This window comes from Eriocheir sinensis, chromosome 39, assembly GCF_024679095.1.
Source record: "Eriocheir sinensis breed Jianghai 21 chromosome 39, ASM2467909v1, whole genome shotgun sequence".
NCBI classification, from domain to species: Eukaryota; Metazoa; Arthropoda; class Malacostraca; order Decapoda; family Varunidae; genus Eriocheir; species Eriocheir sinensis.
In genome coordinates this window covers 10,545,561-10,560,560 of record NC_066547.1, presented here as the reverse complement: position 1 = coordinate 10,560,560, position 15,000 = coordinate 10,545,561, and the positions used below count along the sequence as shown (strand labels likewise).

General features: G+C 39.4%; 1 protein-coding gene and 1 long non-coding RNA gene across 3 annotated transcripts in view; one reads left to right on the top strand and one right to left on the bottom strand.

Moving 5' to 3' along the window:
• Nucleotides 1-15,000, bottom strand: part of LOC127008972 (cell adhesion molecule Dscam2-like) — a 121,076-nt gene that overhangs the window by 26,694 nt on the left and 79,382 nt on the right. The window lies entirely within an intron of this gene.
• LOC127008974 (uncharacterized) overlaps nucleotides 1-15,000 on the top strand; it is a 59,746-nt gene that overhangs the window by 6,810 nt on the left and 37,936 nt on the right. Inside the window, exon 4 of the long non-coding RNA XR_007761493.1 lies at nucleotides 300-428. This is a non-coding gene — a long non-coding RNA (uncharacterized LOC127008974). The remainder of the gene's footprint in view (nucleotides 1-299; nucleotides 429-15,000) is intronic.

The following is a 15,000-nucleotide window of genomic DNA, read 5'->3' as shown; positions in this document are numbered from 1 at the left end:
TACCTTCCCTTCCATTCCTTTCCCTTCCCTTCCCTTCCCTTCCCTTCCCTTCCCTTCCCTTCCCTTACCTACCTATCTACCCTACCCTTCCCTTCCTGGCACGTCCCAACAGATAAGTCCTCCCATCACATTATTAACTGAAGTATTTGCCGGAATGAATAATTTAAGCAGCCTTGATTATGAATTCACAGCTTGGTAATTATTCGCTAATATTTTGTGCGGCAAATGTAGAATGAGTATTTATTTATTTTTTCAAACTTTTTTTCCAGCCATAATTCATTAGTTGCATTCTTTCCCAGGTGAATGTCAAAAGGTCAGCGGAGCCCCTCACACACCTGGCCGCCGCTCATTACCGTGTTGGTTACCTGTTTTTTTACCTGGCCTGACCTCATCTGACCTGACCTGAACTCCTCTTCCTCGGCCTGCAGGTTGGTTTATGTTTTCTTGTGCTATTTTTTTGGTGTTTCTGCCTCGATCTGTTTTTATTTTACCGTTTGTCTTTACTGATGCGTCGGCTCATTAACGATATTGCTGTGTTGCTTGATTTTTTTTATTCATATTTATATACTAGCAAATTTATATTCATATGCTTTGTAATTTCCTAATGCAAGAGTTAATTAGTATCTCTACTCTTTCATGTCTCCCTTCATTCTCTGTATTTCATCCGTCTTTTGACTCAAACTTTTGCAAGAAGGGAATATCAAAATGCCCCTTTACCAAAATAGATATTTTTTTTGGTACCTTGTATTATGTTTGATGGGACAGTGAATTGGCGACCTATTTTCTGCCCTATGTTCTGGGCCTGCCGTCTCTGCTGTAAAAAATCCTACTGATGAATTTTACGTATGTTACCTTTACTGCATGTACATTTATTTTTAAGAAGACTAATTTATATAGTTCTCAGTAAAATAGTGATGCAATTTCTTGTCTTCAGATACTTTTTTCGTTTTAGTGGATCAGGGTATGTTTTGCACTTGTCGCCTGAGCATTAATAAGTTTTGCTTATTGGTCATGTTTCCCCTCACTGCATCGATTATTTCTTGTTTTACTTGCGTTTTCTATATTTCACTATTAACCATTTTCTTTTCTGTGTCCGTCTGCCAGTGTGTCATGCCGTTGGGTGCACCTGTGGCCAGTGTTTCCAGGTGGCTGCTCTGCCTCGTGATTTGTATAATTAATGACGTGCGAACAGGCAAGCAACGCTGGGGTGAATCATTTGAATTTTGTATGTGAAGATTTTTTATTAATAATAATTGATAATCATGATTGGATTAATAACAAAAATATAACAGGAGGCGGGAAAACGCTGGCTGAATTTGTTAAAGCTTATAAAAAACATTCTCGTTTATTTTAGAAGTCTTAGATGTCCCAGGTCTCAAGGGTAGGACACGTATCATACTTATAAAATATTTTAGCAGCTTAATTTGGATTATTTGGAAGAAGAAAAACATTGGCTGAAAGATGACTTGCTGATAAAAGTTTTTAAGTAGGCAAGAAAGATTAATGAAGGTGATGTTGATGAAACACTTCAGCTGAGAAAGATTGATGCGACTGGCAGCAGTGCATACAACTTGCAGTAATACAGATTCAGGGAGATTGGGAAAACTGGCACACAAGTATGGCGGTGGATGAATGGAGGAAGCGGATCAGTAATGTAGTTAGTGCAAGTATAACGAACTTTGAAATGAAGATTGCATGACTACGATGGAAAAGGCAGATGGGGATAACAGGTTCTCAGAGGCCGTCATTCGCAGGCCTTCAAGACACTTCTTAGATCATTGTGTTCCCTTGTGTGGAGACCTTTATCAATCAATCTATCTATCTATCTATCTATCTATCTATCTATATCTATATCTATCTATCTACCTATCTATCATCTAGCTGTCTATAGATATACAGATAGAAAAAAAGGAAACTTGATATTGAGTAATCTACAAGTGAGCTAAAGAAGTATTATTTCACTAGAGAAACTTTAGTTAATAAGATTGGGGTTTAAACAAGACCAAAGGTTGAAAGTTAAAGTGTCATAGTGAACTGCCATAATTGAGTGGAAACTATTCCATCTAACAAGGAAAAATAGTGCTTCGGGTATGACGGTTGCAATAAGGGATACATGTTTGGCTAAATCATAACATTGATAAGTCGACGTTTGCAATAAAGGTGTATGTTAATTGTTATGAGAGTGTTTCAGTGCGTTTATCTTGCTTGGAAGATTAACAACATTGTGTCGAAAATATGTCACAAACTGAAAGGAAAAGAATATCATGAAGGATAAAAATTAATTAAACAGAGAAGGGAACTAAATATAACCGAAAGGCGACCGCCAAATAAAGAACGGGATTACGAAAGACGAAGAAAAAGGCGAGAGAGGGGATAATGCGATAAGGAAACCTGAAAGGAAACTAAAAATAACCCGGAAAGAATTACCTCCCGACAAAATAAAGCCAAAATATATGAAACCGCCTTGTTTGCAGACAGGTAAAAACGGGAGGGAGGGAGAAAGGGAGAAAGTGGGGAAGGGGAGGGTGAGAGGCAGGGGGAAGGACGGGGGAAGAGGGGGCCTGGGATAAGGGGCAAGGGGAGGCAATCTATTATCCCTTAACAGTCTAGTTTATCCCCCGGCAATCCTCTTTCTCAAATCCTTCCTCCCCCCTTCCCTCCCCCCCCCCCCCGCCGCACAGTCCTCATTTAAGTTGGATATTTTTGCCCGCAGCCGCCGCCTGGACGCTGTGTTTCTTTCACTTGTTTCTTGCTGTAATTCCCTTCCTCCACATTGTTTATTTTTATTCCTCTTGTACTTCAATTTCCCCCAAAATGATTCTTTTATGCTCCTTTTACGCTCAGTTTTCGTCTGAAGTCTTATTTTGTCTTTTTTATTTAGTTTTCTTCTCTCCACATTGTTTATTTTTTTTTATTCCTCTTGTACTTCAATTTCCCCCGCTATGATTTTTTATCCTCCTTGTGCTCTAGTTTCCTCTGACGACTGGTTTTCCTTTTCATTTTTTTACTTTCGTTTTCTCCTCTCACATTGTATTTTTGATTCCTCGTGTACATTGATTTCGGGCCGTGATTAATTTGTGCTTCTTGAATTCCTTATGTTCCCTATTTTCATATGATGTCTGTTTTGCCTTTCTTTTTACTTCGTTTCTCCTCTCATCGATGTTTATTTTATTCTTCCTGTACTTTACTTTCGCTGGCAGTGGTTCCTTTATGATCCTTTTGCTCTCTAGTTTATTTTGACATTTGTTTATTTTGTTCCTATATAATTATCCACCTCGTCCTAATGCCTCTTGTTCTCCTCTTGTTCTCTAGTTCCTCTTTAAGTGTATCCATTTTTCCTCTTGGTATTTCTATTTCTTCCTGCTGGGCTGTTTGTTTCTAATTTTCTCTAGTTCATCCGTACTCCACCTAGCACTTTATCATAATCATTCTCTCTAATCTGTTTATTTCATCTTCTCGTACTTGAATATCTTCCCTTTGTGTCATTTATTCTTTCTGTTCTCCCTGTCCATTTTTACCTACCTCAGCCTCCATTCCTTTTTACCTTAATTCCTTCAACAGCCTTTTTATTTCTTTCCCCGGTCCATAATCCCTTCAGTACCATAGCGTTTTTTTCACCACTTCGTACCTCAACTCTTTTCTGTGTGTGTGTTTCTTTCCTTCTTCAGTTCGTGGGTTCACTTCGTTGTTTCCTTCATCCTCTTCTACTTTAATTCCCTCCTCAGTGTTTATCTTTGCTATGCTCTGTTCTTGGGTTGCCTCAGTGGCTATTTATAATTCACTTCCACATTCCCTGATTCCCTCCCACAGTGTTTATTTTACCCCTCGTGTCCCTTAATTCTTTCCACTGTGTTTCTTTGACTACCACTTTCATTAATTTTCCCCTTCCAGTGTTTGTTTTACTCGTTTTTTTTTTTTTTGTCTTTGATTCTTCCCCAGCGCCTGCGTCCCTTCCTCCTCTTCCTTTCTTTGGTTCCTTCACATTTTGTTTTGTTTTTCTTTTCTTTTGTTAATTTTCTTCTCGAAGCGTCTCTTTTATTTCGCGTCATTCTCCTTTCTCCTCTTCCTTTTCTTTAGTTGCTCCCGATTTTGTTTTGTTTTCCTTTTCCTTTTCTTAGTTTTCTTTACACGTGTTTCTTTGGTTTGACGTTCTTTTGTTTCCTCCATTATTTCTCACACTTTTCGTTCTTTAATTCCCTCTATTGCGTTATTTAGCTTTTTCCTTACCTCAACAATTCCTTTCACACGGTCTCTTTCATTTTCCTTGTCCTATTTCCTACCTCCTTTTCTTTTATCCTTGCCAAGTTTCCTCCTCAGCATATTTTGACGTCTAGTTCTTTATTTCCCTCCGCTTCCTCCACTTTCCCCTCACGTTTATTTATTTTTGCTTTTTGTTCTTTACTTCCCTTATATTTTTTTCTTTCTCTTATCGTTTTTTATCTCCATCTTTGGTATCTATTTAAATTTTCCGTACTGTAGTGATTCCACTTATTTTTCGTTTCTTTCTTGTCTTAACCCGGTAGCAGCGATGGGCCAAATTTGTGGCCTTACCGTGTACCAACGACGGGCCACATTTTTGCCATGATATAAACCCCCCAGAATAGATGATGCATAAACTGATCACAAATGCGTTGATATATATTATGAAATGGTTTGCGTGAGTGATGATTTTTTTCTCATTTTTCTCGCTTAGAGGGGCCTTTAAGAAACATGATCCCTGCAGCTACCAGGTTAATTCCATCTACTTCCTCCCAACCCACTCTTTCGTTTTGTCATCTCTTGTTCTGTGACTTCCTCCTTACCTTAATTCCTACTGGAGGGGTTATTTATTTTTTTCCTCTATTTATTTCCTTCCATCCTATTCCCTCACTCCTGTTTTATTCACCTCTCTGCTCTGTCTTTTCTGGTCTTCAATCTGATGTTCCTTGTTTTTAGTTATGAGATATTTTTAGGTTATAAAGTCCTCTGAAGGTGATCCCAATGTGCTCTGTTCTCTATGTTCTCTGTTGTTCTCATGTTTGATTTTATTTAATTTATTTACTTATGATCTCACTGGTGCTTGATTTAATTACTGTCACTTTTCATTCTTATTTTACAGTTTTCTTCCTGAGTCTCCGTAGCAAAGAGCGTTCATTGCTCCGTTTTCTGTGCGTCTTATTTTTTTATTTCATTTTTTTCATGTGTTGCTTCCGTGTGTTGCGTTGTGTTACTGGGGAAGTTTGCGTTACATTGCCGTGTGGTTTTGTGTATTTTGTTTTTTGTTGCGTGTTTTCTTTGTGTTTCTGTTCGTTTGTGTTCCTTGATTAATGAGGCCGGAAAGACGAGGAGGGCGGTGCAGAGGATTACGAGGGAATTTTTTGGTGTGCGTGCGTCTTGTCAGTGAGTGATTTTACGTAGTTTTTATATTTTTCGCTTTTGCCACGTGTGTGTGTGTGTGTGTGTGTGTGTGTGTGTGTGTGTGTGTGTGTGTGTGTGTGTGTGTGTGTGTGTGTGTGTGTGTGTGTGTGTGTGTGTGTGTGTGTGTGTGTGTGTGTGTGTGTGTGTGTGTGTGTTTTCGTTGTTACGGGGGATGATTCTGACTTTTTGTTTTGTTTGTTTTTTGTTGTTTTGTTTTACTTTTGTTGTGGGCACTTATTATTTATTAGTTGTTGCTGTTCATATACTTTATACAACAACATTTACTACTACTACTACTACTACTACTACTACTACTACTACTACTACTACTACTACTACTACTACTTCCACAACTATTGCTCCTACGCCATATTTCTTTTTTTTTCATCCTCAGGCTTTTGGTGAATATTAAAAGCGTGTTCTGGTATGGTGAAGAGAAATATATAGATCCTGGGAACAGTGTGGGGCCTTGATGAATGGGTGTAGGGAGACGGGAACACACACACACACACACACACACACACACACACACACACACACATACACACGCACACGGAAGGGAAATCTATAGCGCCCTCTACTCCCACTACACCACCACCACCACCAAACAACAACAACAACAACATCACCATCATCACCACCGTCACCACCACCAGCACCACAACAACACCAGAACAAAAACAGAAAACAAAACAACGGGCATAAACTTTTTACTTTTTTTTTTTATTTTCCCTCCGAGCGCTCGCCAGCCACACCGCATAATTTCGACCGTGATTCACATTTCTCGACTGGAAAATAACTCTCTCTCTCTCTCTCTCTCTCTCTCTCTCTCTCTCTCTCTCTCTCTCTCTCTCTCTCTCTCTCTCTCTCTCTCTCTCTCTCTCTCTCTCTCTCATTTAGGTAACGAGACGGACGTAGGCGTAAAAAAAAGAAGCGTAACGAAGGAAGATAAAAAAAAAAGGAAAACAAAAAAAACTTCGACTTGTTCACTTTCTCGTAAAATTTGCCTTTCGGGTTTCGTTCGATGTGAGCAGCTGGTGTGAGAGGAAGAGGAGGAGGAGGAGGAGGAGGAGGAGGAGGAGGAGGAGGAGGAGGAGGAAGAGGAAGATGAGGAAAGAAGAAGGGGTGAATGCGAAAAGGAAAACAAAACATTCGATGAGGAAGGGAAAAAGAAGGGAGGTAATAATTGAAAGGAACGTATGATGAGGTGAAGAGGAAGGAAGAAAGAAGAAAAGGATAGATAGGGAGGATGGGAGATTGATGAAGAGAGACACAAAAATAGAAGATTATAGGTAAAAGATAGTAAAAAGGAGGAGGAAGAGGGAGAGAAAAGACACACTGATAAAGGGTTGGGAGAAGGAAAAGATGAGTAAAAAGGTGGAAGGTAATAAGAAAGATGAGAAAAGGGAGGGAGAAGGACAGACAGGCATAGGGATAAAGGAAAATGTGAGGGAAGAAAAGGAGTGGTAGGAATGAGAGAGAAAAATAAAGGGTGATGGAAAGGTGCACATAACGAAAAATAATAACGAAGATGAGGGTAGAAGAAGGTCATTAGATGGACAGGGGAGTAAAGGAGAGTACAATAAAGGGAGGAAGGGAGAGAGGAAGGTAGGGAGAGGGGGGTAAATGATACGGTACTAAAGAAAACGAGGGGAGGAGTAATAAGTAAATAATAAGAGGAGGAGGAGGAGGAGGAGGAGGAGGAGGAGGAGGAGGAGGAGGAGGAGGAGAATATAAATAGAAAGCACATAAAGACAGTGCAAATAAGGAGGGAGGAAGAGAAGTGAGAGAATGGGAGAATGGGAAGGCAGAGGAAAGATACGCATGCAAAAATGGATGAAAAGAAGCAGGAAAAGGAAGGGAGAGAAGGAATGCTGATAGAGAGAAAAGGAAGAAAAGACAGCCAGGTAGGGAGGTGGGAGAGAAGGAAGGGAAACGAAAAGGAGTGAGAAGAGAAGGAAAGTAATAGATGATAATAGGTAGAATAAGAAGCAAAAGAGGGAAATGAAGGAAGGCAGACTGGCAAGGAAAGGAAAGAAGTAAGGAGTAGGAGGGAGAGGGATTGGAGAGGGAGAATGGAAGCAAGGGAGACAGGCAAAAGGGGAAGGTGGAACAGGAGTGGAGGCTGGAGAGGGGGGGGAAGGGGGTAACGAAGGGGGGTTGGGGGTGTATTGATCACTCTTACGGGCCCAAAAAGTTTTCAATATCGGTGAGTCTTTTGTGTTCGGTGACAAGCTTGAGGCGGAGGGAGTGATTCGTGTTGGTTTCCCTTCTCCTCCTCCTCCTCCTCCTCCTCCTCCTCCTCCTCCTCCTCCTCCTCCTCCTCCTCCTCCTACTGCAGCCACGTGTCTTTTTCTTCCCGTCTTGTATTTATCTTCTTCCTCGTGTCTCTCCTGGATATGCCTCGACGTGCTTTTAATTTCGCTTTCACCTTGTCTAGATCGTCACCCCCCCCTCCTCTCTCTCTCTCTCTCTCTCTCTCTCTCTCTCTCTCTCTCTCTCTCTCTCTCTCTCTCTCTCTCTCTCTCTCTCTCTCTCTCTCTCTCTCTCTCTCTCTCTCTCTCATCAAACAAACAAACACACACACACACACACACACACACACACACACACACACACACACACACACACACACACTCCCGTGGCGCAATTGGTTAGAGCGCTGCTCTGCCAGGCTTCACGGTCTGACAAGGCGGCGGTTCGAGCCCGCTCAGGCCGGATTCTTTCCGTTGACTAGGGGTGGTTACTGTTCCCCCTTGAGCAAGGAGGATGGGGCGTGTGGTGTGTGAGGTCCTGGCAGTACCCAGAGATCGACGATAAAAGAGCACTTGCTCATGTCGGGAGGGTACCTGCTGGCGATTACGAGTCCAACACGTGATCAGGCCGTGGTGAATTACACACATCACGCACACATTCAAACGGCATTTTTGCCATCGAGGTATCTATTAGTCAGGCACTCTTTTCAGATATGTATGTTTGAATGCATGTGTGCGTTTCTATCTGTGCATTTGTGTATGTATGTATGTGTGTATGGACTGATATGATTGCCAGATATATATGAATGTTTGTATGTATGCATGAGGGATGTATTTACTTTTCTGTATGTATATGTATGAATATGTCCATGAATGTATATAAAAAAAATGCGTGTTTGTTGATGTCTTTTCTTTTTCTTGTTTTCCTTCTATTTTTTTTTGTCAGACGAACGTTGCAGCATCGCCCGTGTGTGTGTGTGTGTGTGTGTGTGTGTGTGTGTGTGTGTGTGTGTGTGTGTGTGTGTGTGTGTGTCTGTTTGTTTGTTTGTCTCTCCGTTTGTTTTTACTTCAATTTTTATTTCTAATCAGCGCGGTGTGGCTCGACAGGTTGATAAGAGAGAGAGAGAGAGAGAGAGAGAGAGAGAGAGAGAGAGAGAGAGAGAATGTTTGGCCTCAACTGATCTCCCTTTTTTCGTGTGGCGTTTGTGAATGCGAAATGTGTTTATGGCTCGATCAAAGAGGGGAACATTCTCTCTCTCTCTCTCGCTCTCTCCGGGCTCAAAACATCAAAAAAAGTCTAAAAAAGTGTTCGCATTCCCAGAGAGAGAGAGAGAGAGAGAGAGAGAGAGAGAGAGAGAGAGAGAGAGTGTCATAAATGAAACAAACGCCCAAACACTTTTCATTCTCGAGTGCTCAAACAAAGAAAACCTCTGATTTACAGAGAGGGATTCGAGCCTTTATGCGTGCGATTAAATCCTTTATGAAGACTCTGCATTCGATTAATATGTAAGTAACTCAGTCTCTCTCTCTCTCTCTCTCTCTCTCTCTCTCTCTCTCTCTCTCTCTCTCTCTCTCTCGTGTTTGGGATTGTGTAGACGATTTAAACACACACACACACACACACACACACACACACACACACACACACACACACACACACACACACACACACACACACACACACACACACACACACACACACACACACACACACACACACACACACACACACACACACACACACACACACACACACACACACACACACACACACAGGTAAAGCTATATCCGGTGTTACCTTCTCTAACCCTAATGATATTCTACCTATAAAGTTTCTACGCCTTTCCCCCTCCAAAAAAATATAAAACCCTCTATAATATTGACCACAGGGAAGAGAAAAAAAGTAGTACCCAGAATTAAAGAAAAGAAAAAACCGGTTTGTAGGGTACCCGTATCCCTGCTAAAGATAATGGTGGTTGAAATAAAAGTAACACACAAAAAATAGCGCCGAAACATATGCCTGAAGTTTTGACAATCATCAACACAACACGAGCATAACAGGACGTGAACTGCACAACACACCGACGTGCTGGCTTGGGAGGGAGGGAGATAGGAAGGGGGAAGGAGAGCGTGTGGAAGGGATGGTTTGTAAGGAAGGAAGACGGGTAGAATGCGGCTGTGTATGGTATTGGAAGAAGGGACGGGTGTGGGGATGAAGCGGAGGGAGACGGGAGAGATAAAGGAAGAAGAGTTAGGATGGAAGGATCTAGGAAAGAGCTGGAGGGAGTAAGGAAACAAGAGACAAGATTGCGGATGAAGTGATGAGGGAGTGGTGAGAGAGACGAGGGTTAAAGAGATAGGATGGTAGGAACTGAGTGATTGAGGGATGGAAGGAGGTGGAGGAGTAAAGAAAGAAGAAACAAGATTGGGGATGAATGGAAGAGAGATGGGATATAGACGAGGGTAGGAGAGATCTTGTGGTAGGAATGAACTGGTTGAGGGATGGAAAAAGGAGGTTGAAGGAATAAGGAAAAATAATACATGCGTGTTGATGGAGAAGAAACGGATATGTTGTTAGGATTCAAGAAAACGAAGAGCTGATTGAAATAGACATGAGGAGGAATATGGAGCAGAATATGAAAGAAAAAAAGTGAGAGGGATAACCAAGGGTGGAGTAAATTGGAGAAGAGTTGATAGGTAAAGTATAAGAAATAGAATGGGATAGAGCTAAGGATGAATAGATGGAGATGAGTGGGATACAGGAAGGGTGAGAGGGGAGGAAAAAAAATAGGGAAAAATGAACGAGACCAGAGACTAATTTATGAGTGAAAATGTGAAAAAAAGTGCAGGACTGAAGAGATTGTGAGGAAATTAGTGAAAGGTGATAAGAGGAAAAATGATAAAAGATGAAGCGATAAGTGTAGAAAAAAAGGCTATTCATAGAGGAAAGAAAGATAAAGAGGGATCAAGGGAATATATGAAACGAAGTCTAATATAAATGGGAGGGACATTGAAAGACTGCAGAGAAAAAAAGGAAGCAAATAAAAAGACAATAATACACGAAGGGTAGATAATGAAGAATTGGAAGAGAGATATATTAATGACAAAAATAATAGGAGTATGAAATGCAAATGAATACAAAAGAGGAGGAGGAGGAAGAGGAGGAGGAGGAAATAAAAACGAGAAATAAAGTGAGAGAGAAAGAAGGGAGAATAATAGGAAAACGCAAAATAAAGTGAATTCTAGGTAAATAAGTGGAGAGCGGAGGAGGAGGAAAGTAAATGTTGAGAGAGAGAGAGAGAGAGAGAGAGAGAAATCATTGACGCTTTCACCAGCATCACGTTGCACATAAATTCCTACTCATATTTTTTTTCGTTTATGGTAGATCGAAGAGGAGGAGGAAGAGGAAGAGGATAGGAAAGAAAGAAATACCAAATAAAAAAAACGTAAGGGAAAAATTCATTGACGTCAACCCAAAGGAAATGAGGAATAGCAAAAAAGAATTGTGATAAAAAACTACCCTCCAAAAATAGACGATAGAAAAAGGTATTTGAATAAAACTTCACAATTTACGACAAAAAAGTGTGAGGGAGGTGAATCGGCAGTGATTTTCTTGTCACATCAGTATTCTGCGTGGCGAGGTCGGCCCAATCATCTCATCACCATTTTTGGACAGTGAATGGTGAGTTGTGTTGGTGGTGAGTGTTGGTGATGATGGTGGTGATGGTGGTGGTGGATGTGGTGGTGATGATGGTCGTCGTTGGGTTAGTGGTGATGGTGAAAGTGATGATTGGGATATTGGTGGTTGTGGTGGTGGTGTACTATATATAAAGTAAAAGTTATTATTTGTTATTTCCAAGTCCTCTTTTGCTTTGTGTTTTCGATAATTTATGGTGATGTTGATGGTGTTTTTAATGATGATGATGATGGTGGTGGTAATATTTAGGTGGAAAGTGTATTCTTTTTATGGTTGGTTGATTCTACACACACACACACACACACACACACACACACACACGCGCGGCAATTAATGATGGACTAGTACGACTGCTAATGAATAACTGATTAGGGAAAAACTACGCCCCTGTCCCTTTCACCTACGTGTTTTAATTTCTTTTCTCAGGTAAAATAAGACACCTGACGTTGAGGGCTGACGGGGAAATAATGGAAAGTTAGTTTTTTCGTAAAGGTTTGACCGCGGATCTGTTTGACCTTGCATATTTTTTTTATTAATTGAAAATATGATCCCGACAGCGAAACGGGCATAAGAAAAGAAAATGATTAATTAGCAGGGTTGTTTTGATTTAAATCAAGTGATTTAAATCGATTTAAATCAAAGTAAAAAAATCATGATTTAAATCAAAATTAAATATACTGTATTTAAAATGATTTAAGTGTTATATCAAAAGTAAAATATCTAATGATTTAATATATATATATATATATATATATATATATATATATATATATATATATATATATATATATATATATATATATATATATATATATATATATATATATATATATATATATATATATATATATATATACATATATAAGGAAGAAGGAAGAACTTGTGAACCAGTTGTACAGGAAAAGTATCGTCTACTTGTCCTGTACTGATCCTGTACTTGTCCTCTAGCAAGTCAGGCATCAGTGAATCATTGCCATCTCTTACAAAAAAAAATATTTAATTATAAAAAAAATGATAAACTGTTAGTCCTACTTATGATTTTTATGTGAAAAAATCGTCTTGGGTAATGTATATTAAACTAAAGTATCATTTAACATTGGCCAAGTTTAATACAAAAAAATGGCCTCATAAGACTGAAACAAACAATCAGTGGAAACAAACAAGGATTAAAGCTAAAAAAATCATTGAAATAAAAAAAAAATGATTTAAATACGAAAAAAAAAAAAAATCCGATTTAGATTAAATAAATCGATTTTATTTTTCATTTTTTTTATAGAAAAATCATGATTTTTTCCAACCCTGTTAATTAGATAGGACACACACACACACACACACACACACACACACACACACACACACACACACACACACACACACACACACAGTTTCCTACATTGAAGTTTAAGTAAAAAATATGGGTTAGTTAAATGGACTTTGAAATGCCAGATTGCGTAAGAACGAGAAAGAAAAATAGTTGAAAAAATGACAGGAAAAAAAAAAATGGGTAGTTGAAAAATCAGGTCCTTCAATAAATTAACTTCATTCAGGCTAACCAAACGCGGCGCTGCGCTTGTTCAGATCGAGTGTTGGAAATAATTTAGGTCCCGGAATCGCATGAGACTCTGCAAATACTGAATAGAAAACGAACTGATGTAAGGAAAGAAACGTAGCTAATGAAAAGTAAAAGAAAAACTAAAACAGGAACTGGAAACAGGACCGAGACAGATTGTGTTTTCTTTTTTTGTTTTTTGTTTTTTTATGTAGAAATATTGGTTAGGAAATGATGTGGCTGAAGCTTATTTCTCTCTCTCTCTCTCTCTCTCTCTCTCTCTCTCTCTCTCTCTCTCTCTCTCTCTCTCTCTCTCTCTCTCTCAGAATAATTAGGGTCACTTTTTTTTCTTTCCATTTCTTTGTATTATCATTTCATTAGTGTACAAATATAGCTTTTCTTCTCTCTCTCTCTCTCTCTCTCTCTCTCTCTCTCTCTCTCTCTCTCTCTCTCTCTCTCTCTCTCTCTCTCTCTCTCTCTCTCTCTCTCTCTCTCTCTCTCTCTCTCTGATGTTTATTAATTCTGATGCGTGTGTGTTCTATCAAGCGGCAGTCACCAGCGCCGCCTGAAAGCGTTTGTCACTTCTTTCTTTCGTAATGTTGTTTCTGTCGTGATGGCGAGGCTGATAATGGCGGTAAGAAAAGTAATGATGAATTTGATAATGATAATAATGTTAATAATAAAACGTAATGATATAAGAGATAAAATAGTAATAATGATGATTTTGAAAAGGAATATAGAAAGGAAAATGTATGGCAAATAGCCCCAATATATATAATAATGATAATTGGAGAAGTTTTAATAACGGCGAACACTAATTGCGCTTTCAATTTGCTTTACAACGACAACAAAACTTTACTACTACTACTACTACTACTACTACTACTACTACTATTACTACCACTACCATTACTACCACTACAACTATTACTACCTTCGGAACTACTCACAATCACAAACACCCTAGTCATCATTACATCATCATCATCATCATCATTATTACTACATCACTACTATCGCAATGTCCCACCACTATTACTATCACTATAATTAAAACAACCACCTTAATTATACCCACTCGTTCTGCCTCCACACACAAAAAGAACACTGTCCCCACCATTTCCACCACCACCACCACCATCATCACCACCACCACCACCACCATCATCATCATCACCACCGTCACGTCGCCCGGTCATTAAGTACGCCGCTTGTTCTGCTAATGATTCACACCTGTCCCCTTGCTGGATTTTTATTAATTAGCGTCATAATCATGCTCATTGTCGCGTGGAGAGCCAATTAGGTAGTTATCAATTTATATTATTTTAATTTTCATATTTTAGGACAGTAATGAGTTGGTGTGTGTGTGTGTGTGTGTGTGTGTGTGTCTGTGATGTGCGACGCGCGTGATGGCTTTTGATTGGAGGGTTTTCTTGACTGTGCAAATAATGATAATAATAATAATAATAATGATAATAATAATAATAATAATAATGATAATAATGATAATGATAGCAATAGTGATAACGAGGAAAAGTAACAGTAAGTGTGTAGTAGTAAGAGAAGTTGTAGTTGTAGTCGTTGCAGTAGTAGTAGTAGTAGTAGTAGTAATAGTAGTTGTAGTAGTAGTAGCAGCAGTAGTAGCTTTTTGCCACCACGTTATTAAGAAATCATTTAATTAACCCTTTAAAACCACACTTTCCTTCAATGGTTTCATCTTCATCTTGCAATATATTTTTCATCGTCGCTCTTACTCTAGTTCCTCTTTTCCTCCTCCTCCTTTTCATACTCCTCCTACATCTCCTTCTCCTCCTCTTCCTCCTCCCCCTCCTCCTCCTCCATGGGTCATTATGCAAACTATATTCTAATGTTCTTTTCGGAAGAGTTATGCCAAGATTCTCTCTCTCTCTCTCTCTCTCTCTCTCTCTCTCTCTCTCTCTCTTTGTGTCTAAAAATGTTTCCTGATTTAATATTTTCGCATGCATTTACGAATAACTGCAAAAATTGTTTGTGTGTGTGCGTATGCGTGTGTGTGTGTGTGTGTGTGTGTGTGTGCGTGTGTGTGTGTGTGTGTGTGTGTGTGTGTGTGTGTGTGTGTGTGT